The sequence below is a fragment of the Medicago sativa genome, chromosome 5 (genome assembly GCF_051527215.1).
Source record: "Medicago sativa cultivar Bolivia chromosome 5, Bolivia_mono, whole genome shotgun sequence".
NCBI classification, from domain to species: Eukaryota; Viridiplantae; Streptophyta; class Magnoliopsida; order Fabales; family Fabaceae; genus Medicago; species Medicago sativa.
Genome location: NC_140753.1, coordinates 12,274,772 through 12,295,481, shown reverse-complemented (window position 1 = coordinate 12,295,481; position 20,710 = coordinate 12,274,772). Strand labels below are relative to the sequence as shown.

General features: G+C 32.1%; 2 pseudogenes across 2 annotated transcripts; both read left to right on the top strand.

Annotated features, from left to right (window-relative positions):
• The first annotated feature begins 1,641 nt into the window (after positions 1–1,641).
• LOC146920107 (F-box/kelch-repeat protein At3g06240-like) lies at positions 1,642–4,333 on the top strand (annotated as a pseudogene). Its single transcript, XR_015011679.1, has 3 exons — positions 1,642–1,816; positions 2,174–3,557; positions 4,168–4,333. The product of XR_015011679.1 is annotated as an F-box/kelch-repeat protein At3g06240-like (transcript).
• A 15,187-nt stretch (positions 4,334–19,520) lies between these two features.
• On the top strand, positions 19,521–20,276 carry LOC146920106 (protein SMALL AUXIN UP-REGULATED RNA 12 pseudogene; annotated as a pseudogene). The gene has a single exon (XR_015011663.1). The product of XR_015011663.1 is annotated as a protein SMALL AUXIN UP-REGULATED RNA 12 pseudogene (transcript).
• The last annotated feature ends 434 nt before the right edge of the window (positions 20,277–20,710 follow it).

The window sequence follows — 20,710 nt, the reverse complement described above, 5'->3', positions numbered from 1 at the left end:
ACACTTCGATCCCAACATTTTCCGCAAACTTCAAAGAATTCAACTTAAATCCAACATTATGATGATGCCACATATATTTAGGGAGAATGTAATTTAATGTAGATGAAATTAAAACTAAATAAAATTGTATATTATTTTAATTGATTTTGTGTAATTGTGCAACTTTATTCGAATTTATTCAATATTCAACTTTAATCAGATTTACTCAACATGCAACTTTAATCGAAATTATTCAATACGCAACTTTAATCGAAATTATTCAATACGCAACTTTATTCAAAGTACCAAAATGCACAGCATAACAAAAAAACATAAAAAAAAAACATCCAAAACAATTGGACATTACAAGCCATTACATTTAATCATCTTCCTCATCACATAAGTCAACTGGGTTGTCCTCGGCAGTCCTTGAGGCACCTGCTTTTGGTTGAGGACCAAAGTAACAAGTCCTTACGCTCCTCCTCAGCCTGGAATGATTGTACCTTCGAATTGCTTTTTTTAACATAACCATCACATTCGATTCCATGCCATGTGAAAGTCGATCTTGCTTTCTTCTTCTCACCCTCCTTTTGTAATTGAGCAGCATCGTCATGTTTCTGAGACATATCTACACAATGCAAACATCGAATCAAAACTTACTCTAATCCTAAATAAGTCTGCCACAAATTCCTAACAATTTTTACAATTTCTAATTTCTAACAATTCCTAACATTTTCTATCACAATTCAATCAATTCTACTTGTGTGGGAGTGTGTCGATTTGTTATCTGTTGTTGCTTTACAGGTGGATGAGGAGGATAGGTGGAGTTGGAGACATCATTCTTCGTCTAGGTACACTGTGAGCAGCGCCTATCAGATGTTGACAGAGGTTTTAGATCATGACGCGGTGGACACTGGTTACAACGATTTCAATCATATCTTGTGACTAAAGGAGATTCCGTTAAAGGTTTCATTATTTGCTTGGCCATTGTTTCATAATCGTATTCCTACCAAAGATAACTTAATGAGACGTAAGTGATTTCCATTATTGATCAACTTTGCAGAGGAGGATGTGGGTGTAATGAGAATATAGATCACCTATTTGTTTCTTGTATTTTTGATGGTGACATTTGGTATTTGATTTATTGTTGGTTAGGGATTTTTTTTCGGCATCCCCTTGCACATTATCGTCGCATATTCAACACTTTTGTGGCTTGGGAGGTTTTTTGAAAAACATTTGTTCAGCTTTCAAGATGATTTGGGTTAGCTGTTGTTTATATTATTTGGAAGGAGCGAAACAAGCGTATTTTTGAACATAAAAGAGCCTATTCATTCCATCGTTGAGCATGTTAAACTTATAGTGTTTTGGTGGATTAAATCGAAGTTTGTCTCGTTCGATTTTCACTACAATGATTGGAGGCAAAACCCTTTGATGTGTCTCACTGCTGTAATTTAATTTTTCTCCTTATCCTTTGCTGGATCTTTTGTTGACACTTTATTGTGGTAATGTATTTCATTTTAGCCTCTTCAAAAAAAAAAAATCTAACAAATCAATCAAATCATAAGATAAAAAATATAAAATATAACCTAAATATGTCACAATTTATCCAAAAAATCTAACAATTTAATATATAAAAAAACTAATGCAATAGGATTAGCACGCACTTGATTTTGTGTTTGTAATTGGCGCTGAATGGCTTTAGCTTCGACAAAATCGCACTTAAGAATCTCAACCCCCTCCCTCTCAACAGCGTTGGTTCATTCTTTCACCTATCTTGTTGAAACGCTTTTCCCTCGTTTTCTGTCAAATTAAATTAGGGTTCCGAACTTCTTCGAAGGTAATTCTTTCTTTCACTCCAATTTTGTTCATAATCATTCTTCGTTATTTGAATACTAATTCTAATCAACTTCCACATTTCCTTTTAATTAATCATTTACATCAGTTTGTTTGATAATTGGTTTCTTCATTCCCAAATTTCTTCAATTAAACCTGTCATTTTTAATATGAAGAAATTCATCATACTTCAGATTGAAAGAAACCAACTTTTTGTTTTCTAGTGTTTGATTCTTATCATTCTTTAGATATTCAATGTTCAATGTTTGATTTCTTATGATATCTATCAAATTTTAATCACTTTTTTATGTGATTGAATTTAACTTAATTTGTTTATTTTTCTTTTTACAACTTATTGTAGTCATGAAAAGAAAAAAGATTTCAATTGCCGCTGCAAGAACAAAAGTTGATGATGAGGCAGAGACTCATGATGAACTTTTCCCTTTTTTTGACAACCTTCCGTCTCACCTCACTGCCCACATTCTCCTTCAACTTCCATTTAAGTCTGTTCTCATTTGTAAATGTGTGTGCAAAGTTTGGAAAACAATGATTTCAGAATCACATTTTGCTAAATCGCACTTTGAGCGATCACCAATTAGTCTCATGATTCGAACACGAAACCGAGTGTCAAGAACCCTGTACCTTCTTGAGTGCGAGCCTGATAAGTTTGAGATTGCAAGCAACAATCATGTCAAGCTTGCACCTATATTCAAGCTTCCTCTCAGATCATTTAGGGATAAAAGAGACCAGATCAATAATGAATCCAAGCGCCCTTTTCGGGCTGCGAGATTAGTTTAAGGGAAAAATGACGAGAACAGTGATAGGGGTAGACAGAGTCTTTATATTGCTTGCAACAGAGATTTTGATAGGTTTGATATTGTGAATTCTTGCAATGGTTTACTTTGTTTGTCTGACCCATCTTTTGGAAACCCATTTGTGATCTGCAACCCAGTCACTGGGGAGTTCATAAGACTTCCTGAATCTACTACAAATAGAACTCGAGTAAGAATGCAAGGTCAAGCTGGTTTTGGATTCCAACCTAAAACTAATGAATATAAGGTGATAAACATGTGGGTGAGACATGTTAAACGTGCCAATGTGTGGGAGTTTGAGCGTTTGATCATTGAGATAAACACACTTGGAACCCCATCCTGGAGAAATGTTGAAGTGGATCCTCAAATTTCTTTTTCGAGTCTAAAGTATCCCACTTGTGTGAATGGTGCACTTCATTGGATAAGATTTGAGGGTCAGCAAAGGTCAATATTGGTTTTCTGCTTTGAAAGTGAGAGGTTGCAGTCATTTCCTTCTCCTCCACATGTGTTTGGAAATCATAATATTTTTTGTAGTAGGCCTATTAGCATGGGAGAATTAAAGGGATTTCTATACATTTGTGATCCGACCTTTTTATATGATGTTTCAATGTGGGTTATGAATGAATATGGCATTGGAGAATCATGGACTAAGATTTACAACATCGATACTTCGTTCAATCCTTTGGATCGTGTTCCACGGGGTTATGGTTTAAGCTGGCCGATAAAACACTTTGAAGAAGGTGCTGCCATATTGTCATATCATTCCTGCAATTGTTTTACCTACTACGAACCTGAAAAATATGGATTCAAAGTTTTTCGAATTCATGGGAGTCGGATAAATTATTTTGAAGTAATCCCACACATTCCAAGTCTGATTTCATTGAAGGATGTTTTGAAAGGAGTCAATATTGAGGTTCTGAATATCCACTCAAGGTAAGATTTTATTTTTATTGGCAATTGAATCTGATGGTTGATGCTCCCTTAGAAGTCATAGTAATTGATTGTAATCATGAGACGGGTATTCAAAGGGACTTGTGTAAGTTTCCTATGTTACACTTATATTTTAAACTTACTATTTTGCCATTCCATTTGGAGAAAAGAAGACATGTTGTTAGGTTACTTAGGTAGATATATTCTCACAACTAATATAAAGACATGTTGGAGAAAGGTTGTGATGTTTCGTCAATCATTTGCTTTCACAGCTAATATATTTATGATGTTTATATTTGTTATAATTTTAGTTATTTTCTGTTATCTAATATATACCACCTTTAATTACATCTTTGGCTTTAATAGTTAATGGGAAAAAAATCACGTGGACACAATCTTTTGTTACTAATTACATCTTATAAATTTCCTTTATACTTTCGTGTTGATGGAGGAGTAGAAAATGAATGGACAGTTGTTGTATTGTCAGTTATTTGGATCTTCTTTAGTTGCTAGGTAGTAAATAGTTTCTTGAGGCAGATCCATCCCCTGCAATTTGCAGTTTTAGCTACTATTACTTAACCAATATTCCCCAATATTGTTTTAATTTATATAGGTGTGCAAAGTTTAAATTGCGGGAAGAAAAGGAGGTTCTTTCTCTGTCTCAACAGATTGTTTGAGACTTGAAAGTTCATGCTTTTCATCATCTTATAGTGACTTGATAAATATATCTTCCTCCTTATCTGATGGTGAAGAGTTTGGTGAAGAGCCTGCTTCCTAAGAAGAGTACGTCTGCTTTCGTATTGATTGGTATTCTGACCCTTGCTTATTACAATTTTAGGTATGTTACTTAGACTTTGTTATGCAATATTGGTGTTATTTTATATAGGTGTGCAAATATTAAATTGCATGAAGAAAATGAAGATCTTGAATGATGTTTTGACTTCTTCCTCCGGCGGTGAGGCTTTTGGTGAAGAGTATAGCTGATAAGAAGGAATTTCCATACACTAGGCAGGGTTATGTTAAATCACAAGTTATGATTTGGCTAGTTGTGATTTTGAAAAAAAAAAAATACAAATCTCATTTTAAGATGCAAATGATGTCTTTTTTTGTAAAATTTAATCTAGATGTTCATTAATCATTATCTGTGCTTTAAGGAGGCTGGCTTGGTTTAGAAAAGGACTGATTATTGCTCAGCTATTTCATTTTGTTTTCCGATCTCCTATGTGCTTTTCTTCATCAATCTGGATTTCCTAGATTCCTAGTCATTAACTGCTCCTTGAAAAGGGTTTCTGAATCCCTAAGCCTGAATTATAATGAATTATCTATTTGAGTAGCTTCGATGAATCGATTAGATTTAAAATTTAATGATTGAATTTCAATTTTGGTGGCATGATATTGAACCCTTTACATCCTTTTGTCACGTTCACTTTGAAGTTATTTAAATGAGTTTAATAGAGGTGTATTGTCAATCTAAAACTATATTTCACTTTTAAATATGCATTTTAAAAATACTTGATTGCCATTGGTTGTCGGTGTAAAACTAGTTTACACTGACAATGCATATCCATTTTTTATTTAAATTCTGTAATATTTTCTGATTGATTGCATACGAGTATGTGCAAGACCCTTTTGTTCTTTTTTTGTTCAGCTTTCACAATTCTATATAGTCTCATGCAAACACAATCTTAGGGTGTGTTTGGTTTGAAAGAGAAGTTGTGAAGAGAGAAATAGGTAAGAGAGAATATAGGAAGAGAGAAAGAGGTGAGAAATAGAGTAGATTTGATGGATTGTTTGGTAGAAGTGAAGTATAAGAGAGATAGAAGAGAAAGAGTAATGTAATTGCTTTTAAAGGACAAAAATACCCTTAAACAAAATAAAAAGAAAACTAAATAGAAAAACATAATTTATGTTACCTTTTGTCAAAAAATAAGAATTTATGTTACCTGAAATACATTTTCTATCAACAACATTAATTAAAATATCCCCTAAAAAAACATTAATTAAAATCTTTATTTTAATTTAATTAAACAATTAATACTTTTTTATTAATTAATTTTTTTTTATTAGTTAAATTGGGTAGATGTGTATACTGAAGTGTAATTCATATTATTTTTTTATTGTGAAGTTAAATTTTATTGAGGAATTTTTATTATGAAATTAATTAAAATTTCAATAACCTTCACGTACGTTAGCAGCACAACCGTTTTCACTTCAGGCATATATCCACGTTTTTGTCTTTTTCCGGATGCATTGGAGGGGCAGAATTGGAATATAGCAAATGTTGCAACTCTCTCTCCTATTTCTTCTCATCCATGAGAAGACTCTAAAAACAGTGGGCCCCACATGTTTAAACTCTCTCTTCTCTCTTTCTCACCTCAACCAAACAGGAGAAGTGTAGGACTTCTCTCCTATCTCTCTCTCTTCAACTTCTCTCCTTTCTTTTTCTCCTCTACCAAACACAGTGTTAGTGCTTAACCGCTCCCTTAAAAGGATTTCGGAATTTCCATGTGTGAAATACAGTGAACCAGTTATTTTAGGAGCTTTGATTGCATTGATTAGATTTAAAACTTCAACAGTTAAATTTCAATTTTTTGGTATAATATTGAACCCTTTACCATCCTTTGGTCAAGTTCACTCTAAACTTATTTAAATTCAGACATGTTTTTGTGTCAAATTTGTTTTGTATTTGAGTAGGCACAAGTCCCTTTTTTTTTTTTTTTTTTTCAGCTTTTAGCATTCTATGTTTGAACCCATATTAGAAGGCAACACTAGTAAGTGGTTCAAGAGTTTGAAACCATCAACTGGATGCAGTTTGGGAAAGTGAGCAGCCTAGTTATTTTAAACATTTTGTCTCACATTGGTAATCAAAATGCTTCTGTCAAGTGACAACATTGCTTCGGTCAAACTGCTGATACATGATAGGCAGCAGCCCATTTAGGAAAATGTATGTGAGATCAATAGTGTATCATCCATTGATCAGATTAACATGGTTATTTAGTGTATAGATTCATTCATTCAATAAACTGATTCATTCCATTCTAGTGGTGGGAGTAGGGCAACCCAAAACCATTAGAACCAAGAATGCTGTTATGTCATTCAATTAAAATGATTATTGCCATGCCTTTCAATTCTTTTTACTTTTCTAATTTTTATGTGTTTCTTCATTTGTTTTTTGAATCTGCAGCAAACTGCAAATCCATTGAGTGTAATGTTTGATTTGTCTACTAAAAGTTTAATTTAAATTAATTAAATTTGAAGTTTTAAAAACATCTTAACTGAGGTCTAATTTGGATGGAATAATCGGTTGAACTTATTGTTGTGTTGAAAGTTGAAACTATATTGTATTCTTCTGATCACAATTAAAATGAAATTTGAGATTCAATTCAAGCAGATATTCCAATTTGTAGGTTGTGAACTTGACTATTTCAACGAGTCCTAAACTGAAGCCGATTTTAATGTGTTGCAATGTTGTACAATACAAGCTTTAGAACCTTTTAATTTGAGCTATGTTATAGGTTAAAAAAAGTGGTAAATAAAGCAAGCATTTTTTATGGTTTTTTATGATAGTTAGTTCATAACCCAAAAAAAAGGGAATAAAGACTTTTGTATTTGATGAGAAAATATGTTCGCAATTGAATTTGTGTTGCATCTAATTTATAATGATATTAATGTTTTTTGTTGTATAGAATCTAGTAGAGTTTTAAATTGGTTTGATGTTATGAATGTCTATTTCCATCTATATTTTCAGTTTTGCTCCTTGGTTCATGATGAGATTTATGGTCAAAAGGCGTGGCAAATGATTTGGAATGCTCTTGTATGGTCTTATTTTATACCTACCACATCCTATCCTATACTATATATAAATGTTAAACAAGTAATTGGTTTTTCTTTTTTGTGTGGAGAGTGTAGAAGCAAAGCAAGGAATGATGGGATGGGTTAGTTTTTGTTGATCGTGTCTACTCACATTCTTTCCTTGTCTAATTAACTAGGGAGACTGCATGAAATATTATAACAAAATGTACCTTTGCTGTAGTATACTAGTATATGATGGATGGTTATTCAGAAGTAATTCATAGCATGACACTTTACAAATAAGGATAAACCCCATAAATGGATAAAGTCGTTCACTATTGCATCAAAACATTATACAATACAAAGATCAACGACATATTTAAACCTTAATGCATTTATTATGTGGTGAGGCTTAAGTTACCTTGACAAAAAAAAATTAGGAAAAGTTATCTTCAGAAATTGTGAGTAATTTATTCAACAACCAATAATAATTAGTCACGTACGTAAATTTATATGTGGTACTCACAAAGTGGTTTTTATTTCACTTACAAATTTATTTATTTGCTGATTTTTATTAATTGTTTGATAAATTATCAACAATTCTTCAAGGATAACATGTAAAAAAACCATATCATTTTCTCAAAATTCACATTAAGCACCCATGCACATTATTTGCAACTCTACTTTCCCATGTTAATACAAAAAAAAAAAAAATTGCTATAAAAAACAACACAATATGAAATTGGGAAGTTTGTAACCTAAGAAAATAATAATGAAAACATATCTACATGCATCATTACTTCGATCAACTTCACATATACATAAAAAAAAAAAAAAAAAATCTTGAATTTATCTCCAAATATATCTCACACACCCTCCTTATATTAATGGATCTAAATATTACAAGTCCATCACAACAAATTACAAATTAATTAGTTTTCTTACACAAAAAAAAGTATAATTTATAGAACATAATCGGAACCTGAATTTATTCTGGCTCCCAAAGTCCCATCTAGTCGGAATTTTCCGCATTCATGCAGTAAGAACATTAGTGGTCATCTGACAGACGGTCCAATTTAAGCTTGGTATTTTGAAATATATATAAAATTAAAAGATTGAACTATACCATTGATATCTTCGACTGCGTGAATTAATGCACCATCCCTCAAATCCAAAATCCAGAGTATCTAGGCATTACACGACATGATGGACATCGAAACAACCATCTCAGGCGTGTCGTCCGCGGAGCTACTAGCACTAGAGTGACGGTTTTCCTCAGTATCGGCGGCAGCTTTTTTCTTTATGAACTCAATGCAATCTGCTACAGCTTCACTATTGTGAGTATCATAGTGGCTATAACGTCTTTGCCTTTCTCCGTCACCAGAACCACCGTGATTAGTGGCGGTTTTTGAAAATGCAGACATCATCATTAATCTGAACACTGCTTCCCTAAAACGCTCTAACAATGTCATCGGAGATGGAATCTTGTTCTTGTATGAGTTGCTTTTAAGCCTTGGCATGCATTGACCCTTCATCATTTTGATACTTTCTTCTATGTTCCTAGGAGAATGCTTATTTATTGGAGAATCTATATTTGCATTGGACAATGATTCATAAATTTATGTTTGGTCTTATATTGTTTAAAATTTTAAGGTGATATGAATTAAAATGTACTTGTATTTGTTTATGTGGAATTTAGCTGTGTGTCTTGTTACTTTGGCATCTTAACTATATAAGGTTTGACTAATATAGTGATTAGTTGGTTTTTATTCGTTACTTTATTGAAAATATTCTTCCACTTTTCTGGCTAAGCAAGCAAGATTGTGGAAGGTTATGGCGGTTTGATTAATTAGATTGTTCATATTTATATACTATATATCTGTCTCTCTAGGTTTGCAAAACAAATGTTTATGTTAAATAAATATCAAAAGTTTAAATATGGGTGGAAGTTTATATATATTGAGCCATGCTCATGTTACTTTCGAATTCAAATTTTGTCTTGGACTGCCTGACTGAGAATGCTTCACATGGTTACATGTGCTTGGTAATTTACATTACATTACTTTCACGTCCACTACACATGAGTGATGAGATGTTTTTTTTGCAGCCTATTGTAAGGAAATTATTATTATTATTGTTTTATTGTTTTTTTACAATAATATTATTATTATTCGTTTAGAACAATTAGTATTCTATTATTTTTATCTAGAACTTAATTTTTTTTAAGGCTTATCGCATCATAGAAACTTTAATGATATGACTAATGTTTTGTTAAACAAATATTTCACAGTAATGATTAATTTTACATCCAACAATTTGCAACTCAAAATCTTCATCTTAACTTTCCGAGGCAAATATCATATTCTAGCCAGCTTCTTTTTCATAACTCGTATTCTAGTTCCTTCTAAAATCATAGATTATGAAAATGTGTCATAACCCATATATGCCCTAATTAGTGAGTTCTTTATCCAAGTGATTTAACTCAACTGCTTAATAAATTTCATCTAAACACGGATCGTTCAGGAGAATTTAAATTTGATTCCCCGGTAAAACTATTTTTAGCAAGAGTTTATTTACATCTCGATCAAATTAATATTAGTAGTGATTTCTTCTCCTGAGAATTAGAGAGAGGGTTTACACGAACAAAATTTCAGAGAACAATTTTGGTTTATATCTGAGTTCTATATGACAATGTACTATGTTGTTCTATTTGGTTTAAACTAGTTTAAACAATATTTGATAGGCAAATGTCTTTTCCTTTGATCCTTTATATAAATGAAATACTTTTGTTATTTTCTTTTTCAATATGACATAGAACAACTGTAGTGATGCGAAAATAGTAGTCTATTTATGTGACTTTCAGCATTGGATGAACTTCAATGCATTAGGTAGTGTCTCATATACAATCTAAATACGACAACTATAAAAAAAGAGTAAGGGTTACTCTCACTTATAAATATAACCAATATTATCATGAAAAATGTCCCCACTATAGATAGAGAGAATGGTATGATAAGGTTAGAGATAGAGAAGAAATGAAATGTTGAATGTGCGTTAAGAATTAAAATTAGGAGTGTTCAAATATCATTCTTATATCATATTCTTACTAGATTATAAAATTGTTCTTCCGATTAATTAATTGATCCCTTCCCCTCATCATGGTTAAATATTGAACTGTGTACTTCAAGTACTTTCTGCATGGAAGGAAAACAACTTGTTTTGTTTATACCTTTAATAGCATTAGCATAGATGAAACTTTACACGACAATGATATACAAGACAGAATCGTTTTGGTTGGTAATGAGAGAGGAGATGTGTTGATTGGTTTAACCATAAACCTTTTTACTGCTTATGCGACCTTAGGTGCCTGCCTTGTTTTGTCTCTATAGAAGAATTTAGGAGACAAGAGTAACATGGCTTCACATGTTTATCAATTCATAGGGTCCCCTTGTCATGTTTAGGCTCCAACCCCCTTTGTTTATTGTGCATTATATTGGTTGATGATGTTTAAGTATAAGCCTCTGACTTAATTGGAAAATGTTTATTCAAAAAAAAAAAACTTATGTTTTTTTTGAACAAATCAAAATGATATATATATTAACAAAGACGTTACACTTCCCCGCACAAGGTGTGCTAAGGAAAAGCAACGCTCAAAAGTTTACAACAAGATGATGCCAAAAAAGCAAAGACACCAACGAAAAAATAATTACAAGCTGAAAAAATAATTACAAGCTAACACCCATACAAAGAAGCGGGTGTTGCCACCAATCATGATAACATAAATGAAATGACGGCCATTTAGCTTTCAGCCACAAAAAAGAATGCAATTTGATTTTCTCAATGAGGACGAAGGGATGTGACCCCGTATTTTTGAAGACCCGGTCATTACGATCCTTCCAAATCACCCAGACACAAGCAAACCAAATTACTTTGAAGACACACTGAAAGCTTCGAGGAATACCTGGTAATAACGAGAATTGAGTATGATGCTCCCTCACCTGACAAGGAAGCACCGTTGGTATGCCTATCCATTGACGCACATATAACCACACACTCTAAAAATAGATGACTAGCTGACTCTGGTTCTCCGCACCCATAAGCACACACAATATCATCAACCTGAACAATTCTTCGCCGCAACAGATTGTCCTTCGTGGGGAGACGGTTGAGAAGCAAACGCCACACAAACAGAGACACTTTTGTTAGAATGAATCTGTGCCAAACATCATCAACCATGCTTCTATCTACTTGATCATGAGTAGTTAACAGACGGTATGCTTCACGAACTGTATAACCGTGAACAGGATCTAACTGCCATCTCCACGTATCAGAAACATTTTCCTGCAAAACAATGTTATGTGATAATAAAATACACTCCCTCACACTATCCTCCTCCCATGCTAATAGACGCCGCCTCCACACCCAAGCACTCCCTCCATCCTCCCAACCCCTTGTCGCCATTTCCTCCACCGAACATTCCTTATTCACCGCAAGATTAAAGAGCCGAGGAAATTGAAGGCATAAAGGCATGTCCCCAACCCATCTATCAAGCCAGTATAAAGTAGTACGACCATCACCAACAACACGGCGAGTGTTCTCTTCAAACCAGTTACCCACTCCAGCACCCACCCCACTACGCAACAGACACAAATTCCTCCACCACGAAGACCCCCATCTCCCACCCTCCTGCAGCCGCCCCCTACCTCACCATAACGGGCCTTTAAAACGCGGTACCAAAGGCCCTCCTTATCTATCAACATCCTCCAACACCATTTACCTAGCAAAGATAAATTAAAAGCACCCATCCTCCTAACCCCCAACCCTCCATCCTCCTTTGGGACACAAATAGAATCCCATTTTATCCAAGCAATTTTTCTACAATCCTCACCACCCCCCCAAAAAAATGATTTAAAAATTGATTCAATAGAGGAGATTATACCTGTGGGAGCCCTGAAGAAGGAAAGAAAGTAAACCGGGAGCGAAGACAGGACAGATTTCAGTAATATCAAGCGACCTCCAATAGACAAAAATTTATTATGCCACAAGGACAGGCGAGTCGTAATACTATCAACCACGGGTTTCCAAAAACTCAATTTTCGCGAATCCCCACCAATAGGAAGCCCCAAATAAACAAAAGGAATGGAGCCCCTTCTACAATGCATCACTGAAGCCGCCTCCGCTAACCAAGTATCTGATATATTAACACCTGCCAGCATACTCTTGTTGAAATTCACCTTTAAACCAGAAATGTCCTCAAATAATAATAACACTGCCCGCATAGACCTGACATTCAACCAACTCTTTTTGCCAATTATGAGAGTGTCATCTGCGAATTGTAGATGAGTTAATTTAACCTCACCCATGCTTCCAACCTCATAGCCATGAAACAAAATCGCCGTCACCAGAGAGTTCATCAACACATTAAACCCCTCTGCAGCTATCAAAAAAAGAAACGGAGAAAGAGGATCCCCTTGTTGAAGGCCCCTCTCTAGGTGAAACTCATCAGTCGGACTACCATTTACAAGAACTGAAGCCATCGCAGTGCCCACACATTCAGATATCCACTTACGCCAAAGAGTTGGAAAATTCATCTGTGCCATCACTGTATCTAGATAAAATAAGTCTACCGAGTCATACACCTTTTCAAAATCAACTTTGAATAATAAGACTTCCTTCTTCAAACGTTTTGCTTCATCGACTACCTCATTGGCAATCAAAATACCATCTAAAATTTGCTTTCCTTTGACAAAAGTTGATTGCGAGTCTGAAATAACACTACCCATAACACCTCGAAGACGATAAGCTAGAACCTTGGCAAGCACCTTATACATACAACCAACCAGAGAAATAGGACGAAAGTCATTGAGTCTTTGCGGACTATTTACCTTAGGAATCAAAGCTATAAATGTAGAGTTGACACCTTTCGTCAATTTTCCGTTGCGATGAAATTCCACCATAAACCTCATGAAGTCTTCCTTTATCAAATCCCAAAACTCTTTCAAAAAGCCGAAATTGATACCATCCGGCCCCGGACTTTTGTAACTATCGCAATCCCACACCGCTTGTTTCACTTCTTCCAACGAGAACGGTCTAGTTAAGTTACCCCCTTGACCAGCAGATAATTTACAGAACGGGATGCTGCCCACAGACGGCCGATCCAGCCCTTATGTAACATCAGAGGAACGTGATCGGATAGACCCCGTTGGTAAGCCACCTGAATACTATTAGGCCACACTGCACACCACTTTTCAGACAATAAAAACTGATCCAACCTACTCATCGAAACACCATCACCACGATACCATGTGAACAAACGACCACATAAAGGCAAATCAATCAAAAAGCTATCAGCAATGAATTTATTAAAAATGTCTGTATCCGCCTGTCTGAACACCGTACTCCTACCTTGTCTTTCGTCAAAGTCACGAATCGAATTAAAGTCCCCACATAAACACAAACAAAAATCCGTCTTGCTAGTAATGAAATGAACCAGCCGCGCCCACAAATTCTTTTTAGCCTCCGTATCGCAAGGCGCATATAAATTAAACTTAACAGATAATTTACGCATTGCGATACGGAACGGGATGAATACAAATTCTTTTTATTCTCCAAAAAATAAAAAATATCTTTATGTCTATATGTTTATTATCGACTAACTTGCACATAGGCATTGAAGCGTTTGTCTATATATTTCCCTTGACGGAATATCACAATCAATCTCTATGTGACAAAAATTAAACTTAAAATTGTGAACGAAATTCTAACATTTAATAATTAATAGTATTATATTTATTTCAAAAATTCAAAATTTAAATAAGGATTAGATCATCTACAATGGAAGTTCGTCATCAAAAAAATCTACAATGGAAGTTCTTCCCTTATTTAACCTCAAGCTAAATAAACACCTCCATCGTAACATCAATTAATTCGATGCCTATAGATATGAGTGTTTTTATAGGAACTCTCTCTCCTATTGCATATGGGTCCCACATACACAATTAATTGTAATATTTTTCTCTATTCAATTATTATATTATTTTAATAGTAAAAAAGTAAATTAAATAATACTTACAAGTCTTGTTTTTAATCGATCAACTTTAAATTTTCAATAAAAGACTATTTTTTCCCTCAGAAAAAATAATAGACTATTTTTTACTACATCAAATAATTTATTCATCTTATAGTTAAAAAAGAAATTAAGTGTGTGTAATTTATTATAATTTGATTTTTTTTTTTCAAGTTTTAATTTTTTTTGAATTATTAATAAAATTAAAAAATTGTTCACTTTTTTATAGTTTATAATGAAATTAATTCAATATTTCAATGTTATATAATTATGAATGAATAGATAAATTATTGTTAAAACTTATTAATATATATTTATTACTGAAACTCATTTAATAATTTTTTAGGTGCTGGGTTGGAGAGATTAGGTGCTTATTATATATTAGTTATGAAACGAGTGACGTGTACCGTCAGAACTTGTTTAAGCACCAAAACGAGGTGTTGCATTGTAGATGGTCTTAGGAATAGTTTAGATTTATTTTGTTTTTTTTTTTTGACAAAAGATTTATTTTGTTATTATTAATCTATTTAATATGTTATGATTGATCTATGACAATATAAAATGATTTTACAAGGATTAAAACAAAATACCAAGGACCAAAACCAAATATTCTATATTTGCAGGGACTAAAACCAAAAAAATATTTTTATAGGGACTAAAACCAAAACGCCAGATATTTGCAGGGACCATTTCCATATTTAAGCCTTTATTTTAAGCAAAATTACACAATTAGTCCTTTAACTTTATTTTAGGTAACACTTTCGTCCTTTATCTTTTTTTTTTGTCACGATTTAGTTCTTTATGTTATAAAATGACAATATCTTATCATTTTTTATGAGATTTTTTTAAAAAAAAAAATTTGATTTTCTAGGCTTGTATGATGAAGATATTTGCGTTTGTCTATGAGTTTGATGATTTTTTTTGGAGTTTTTGATTATTTTTTTCATAAAAAGGATAACTATGTTGTTATTTTATAACATAAAGGACTAAATCGTGACAAAAAAAAAAGATAAAGGACGAAAGTGTTACCTAAAATTAAGTTAAGGGACTAATTGTGTAATTTTGCCTTTATTTTATCATATTATTTGTAAGCATTTTATTGCTGTATGTTATTAACTTTGATGTTATAAATTTGTTCGCAAATATCTTTTAGCTTAATTGCATGTTTGATCCCTTATGTTTATGTTAGGTTTCAAGTTTGTCCTTTATGTTTTAAAAGTTTCAAGTTAGTCCCTTACGTTTTAAAGGTTTCAAATTGATCCAAAATGTTACTCACGTTGGAATAAGTTAATCCCTTTCGCGACATGATATTGAGTTTAACAAAACAAAAAATTGTTTTAAAACTAATTTTCTAAATAAGTTAAACTTCATAACCCATATTGTCATTCCGAATCTTTAAACGGAACGTTACAAAAGGGACTAAAATATTTCAATATGATTAACGTTTTAAACCAACTTGAAACTTTTAAAACAATGGGTACCAACTTGAAACTTTTAAAAGATAAGGGTCCAACTTGAAACCTAAAATAAACATAGGGGACCAAACATGCAATTAAACCTATCTTTTACGTTTTTAACGATGTTGAATATGTGGTTGTATTTGATATGCTCTATAGATTTAAATTAATAAATAATGTTATATATATGTAAAATAATAATAATAATAATAATAATAATAATAATAATAATAATAATAATAATAATAATAATAATAATAATAATAATAATAATAATAATAATAATAATAATAATAATAATAATAATAATAATAATAATAATAATAATAATAATAATAATAATAATAATAATAATAATAATAATAATAATAATAATAATAATAATAATAATAATAATAATAATAATAATAATAATAATAATAATAATAATAATAATAATAATAATAATAATAATAATAATAATAATAATAATAATAATAATAATAATAATAATAATAATAATAATAATAATAATAATAATAATAATAATAATAATAATAATAATAATAATAATAATAATGGTCATGTGTCACACATTCCTTGTAAACCCACTTTGAATGGACAAATTGATGATGTGTTAACAATATGCCACCAAATAAAGAGTTTCCAACACCAATTGAGCATGCTTTATACCGATGTAGACACATTTGGTCCTTGCATTGCAGCGCTACAAAATATATAAAATAAAAGCAGCAATAGTTGTATCCTATCCTATTTTAAAGAGGATTGCAACTTTTAATTAAACAAAAGCTTTTTAGATGACATTGATATTTAGAATATTAATAAATAAAAGTAAAATTAATAAGATATTTTTGTAATTAAATCCGAAAAATAGAAAATGAAAACAAAAACCAATTAGCTCAAGCTGTTAGTTTATAGAAAATGTTTTCATTTTGTTTTTTAAGTTTTAATTTTGAAAATGACACATCATTTTTACTCTGTATATTCTTTTATAGTATTTGTATAGCATATAATAAAACAAAAACAAAAACTGAGGCCTCTTTACTATAATTTTTTGTGTGTACTTTTAATTACAAAAAATTGACCTTTTCATGATGACAAAAGTCTGGCCTTTTTCATAATTAAAAGTAAAAACATATAATATTTGATCTGAGTTATTTGCTGATTTATTTATTTTTCTTCAAAAAAATGGTATGTCTTACTATTAGATTGTTTTTCTTGGTTTCAATCCGGCTTTGTCTTGTATCGCCTCGTTCTTATTGAACTCGTTTATCATCAGATTTTATCAGGTTCATAGTCGGTTTGGGTCTAATAAATTGGTTCAATTTTAATGTAAAGGTCGGGTGAGGGTCTGAGGGGCACACAAAACCCTGTCTATCTCCTTTTTTGTACACCCCTGATGTGACCAACACGGGTTGGGTTTAGCGGAAAAGACTAAACTTCTATAACGTGACAATCAATTGTTCATGATTGAGAGTGATATATATTTACATTTAGTGTCTGACAAATCTCGACGAATATGTCTCCAATAGAAAGAACCCAAGGGCACACACAAAAATAAAAGACCCATCTTGTGTGGAAATGTTTAAGATATTTTTTTAAAAGTAATAATCATGTTACGGCATATATTAAAATTGGGGTAATAGTCACTTTGGTCCCTGAATGTGTAGCAAATAGTCATAATAGTCCTTCAATGTATCAAAATTCTAAAATAGTCCCTGATTGTCCACTTTGTTAGTCAAAATAGTCCATAACGCTTAAATAATCCATTAATACTCACAATAACTCTTTTTATATAGGGACTAAAATGATAATAAGTAAGTACGTATAAGGACTAATATGATAATAAGTAAATCTATTCAAGGACTAATATGACAATATTAATGAAATATTTTAATATCAATGACTATTTTGACTAACAAAATACATAATCAAGGACTATTTTGAAATTTGGATACATTGAGGGACTATTGTGACTATTCGTTCCTCATTCAAGGACTAAAGTGACTATTTCCCCTGTTAAAATTATGCTCGTATATATGTTTCATTCTTCTAAGCGAAACTGTTATTTAAAACATGGGTGTTCACGTTTTATTTCATCTGCTAAAGGAAAGAAAATTGATGGGGTCTTATTCTCAATTCCATGGTCCAGGACTTCATAATTTGGTATCCTCATTGTACACGATTCTTCAAAATAGTAACAATGCCATGATGACATCTAGAAAGGCAGTATCATTTAATCTAGGTGGGCAAAAATAACCAAAAACCAAACCGAACTGATTAACCGAACCTGAACCGTGCTAAAATTAGCTGAACCCATAGGTTTTGGCCTTGTACTACATAGGTTTTATAAGCTCCGACTCTATCTAAAACGAGTATAATCTTATGTTGGTTTGTGACAAACAAGCATAATTAGTTAATTAGTTAAAAAAAATTAATTGATTGTAAAGTACATATTTGCTTAAGAGAAATGTTAACGAGTGCTTCCGGGGCATCCTTTAAGACCTTTAAAAGGTAACCTTTTTTGAAAATTAATGTAATCATTGCATTGAAAATTGAAATTTTTGACCTTTTTTATGGAATCATTTCTTCTTTTAGAATGCTTAAAGAGTGCCCCGGGGATACTCGTTAACAAGACTCTTTGCTTAATTAGTGTATGATAACAATGAGCTATATACCAAAATGAAAATATACCTATACTAATATCTTGATCCAACCATTAATTCTAGTTTGTTGATGCTTTATAGGAAGTATCAAGATACATTGCTTCAGCCATCAAATGATTCAAATCTGTACAATGGATTACCAAACAAATCTAATCTAATACAATTTAATTAGGGCAGATTATAGAAGAAGAGGGGTTTTAGACTTTAGTGTAGCTAGTTTGTCTTCAAATAAGCACACGAAAGATTTCCATTCTAATCCAATTGGCTCAAATAATAACCCATGTTGCCCCTAGTTTTACGATTCATTTTTTATTTTTTTTACAAAATATGATTCAATTGTTTAAGTTAATCAAATATGGAATGTTCCACTTCTTCTTAGAAAATAGAACCACAATACCTATATTTTTTTTTTGAAGAAATACCTATATTTCTTTACATTTAAGATCGCCTATACTAATCATATTATACCATTGACCCTCATATATGAGTTTATTAATGGAAGTCATGTTGACCTCGTGTAATTCTTAACATATATCTCTGATGCTCTGGCCTGGACATACACAATGGACCTTAATGAATGATAATAGATGACTTTTAACAAATATGACATGATACTTGATGGAAGAGTTCAATTTGATACATTGTCATCACATCATACATTTGCAGTCGATCGATCTCAAATAGGATTATCCGGTATCAGAATACCATGGATTTCATCCAAAAAAAGAAATAAAAATGGAAAGCATAATACTATGTGCCTATAGAATTTTCCAACATGATAATATCGATTAGAGACAAAATGCTAGGAAAATTTGGAATTAAGGGCAAAAAAAGTGGCCCACGTTGTCTATTGAAAAAGCAGCATGCATGCGAACCTCCACTGTGGTTGGAACTTGCTTTGCCCGTTAAACAAGTTTAGCCTAAAACACTTATAGTCCCCACACCCACATGACTTTTGTTCTCTCTTTTTTTTCTTCTATAAAACACCAACACATCACAAATAACTCTTCATCAATTTCATCCTCATAATCCACACACTTCACTTTTCTTCTCTTCTCTACCCCCCCAAAAAAACATTCAAAGTTGGAGGTGCAAATAGCAAAACAATGGCTATAAAAAAATCCAACAAACTACCACAAGCTGAAGTTATCAAGCAAATTGTCAAAAGATGTTCAAGTTTTGGCAAAAGGCAGAGTTACAATGAAGAGGGTCTTCCCGAGGATGTACCAAAAGGTCATTTTGTAGTTTATGTTGGAGAGAATAGAACAAGATACATTATTCCAATTTCTTGGTTGGCACATCCTCAATTTCAAAGTTTGCTACAAAGAGCTGAAGATGAATTTGGCTTCAATCATGATATGGGACTTACTATCCCTTGTGATGAAGTTTTTTTTGAGTCCTTAACTTCAATGATGAGATAAAAATTAAGGATTGGTAGATTTTATTAGTGGAGATTACCAAATATAAGATTCCTTTGTCAAGTGGTGGTTTTTGACCAAGTCGCTAATGATTTTACAAAAACTGCACCTTGGAGCTTGAACGAAATTACGTCAAACCAGCACTAATAACATTTTAAGTTTGGTATTGCAATTGCTAAATTGTAAATATAGGTCTATATATGTATATGGATTGATGTCCAAGTAGAGAATTTCCTTGGCAATGTCATTTGTATCTTGAGTAATGATTTATTAAATGAAGCGATGTTCTACATCGGATGAGGGCATTTTACCTCTTTTAATTATTTGAAACCCTCTTTGATTTAACTTGCTTTTGCTTGTTTGAGAAATAAAATATTGAAAGGGTAATGCTTAATTCAAAATAATTTGTTTTAGACATTGATCAAATTTAAACATTTTGACAGCAAAAAATAAGCTCCAAAACACAAAGATTAAACCCATATCTAATGATGGGGTTTTGGTCAATTTTACATTATTAGAGGTGTTAGGAGCAAAAGGGAGGGGATAATAAATGAAGAACCGTCAAAACCCCAAAATTTCAAAAAAAAAAATATTATCATGATATGCAAAGGCATTTTGCAGGGAGGAATAGGGTGTGGGGTATATTTCATAGTTATTTTACAAATTTGATAGTTGCTAGTGTTACGCTATTTCTGTTTTTACACTTCTATAGTTCTACTTCTATCCAATTTTATTTTATGTTGGTAAAGTATATTTC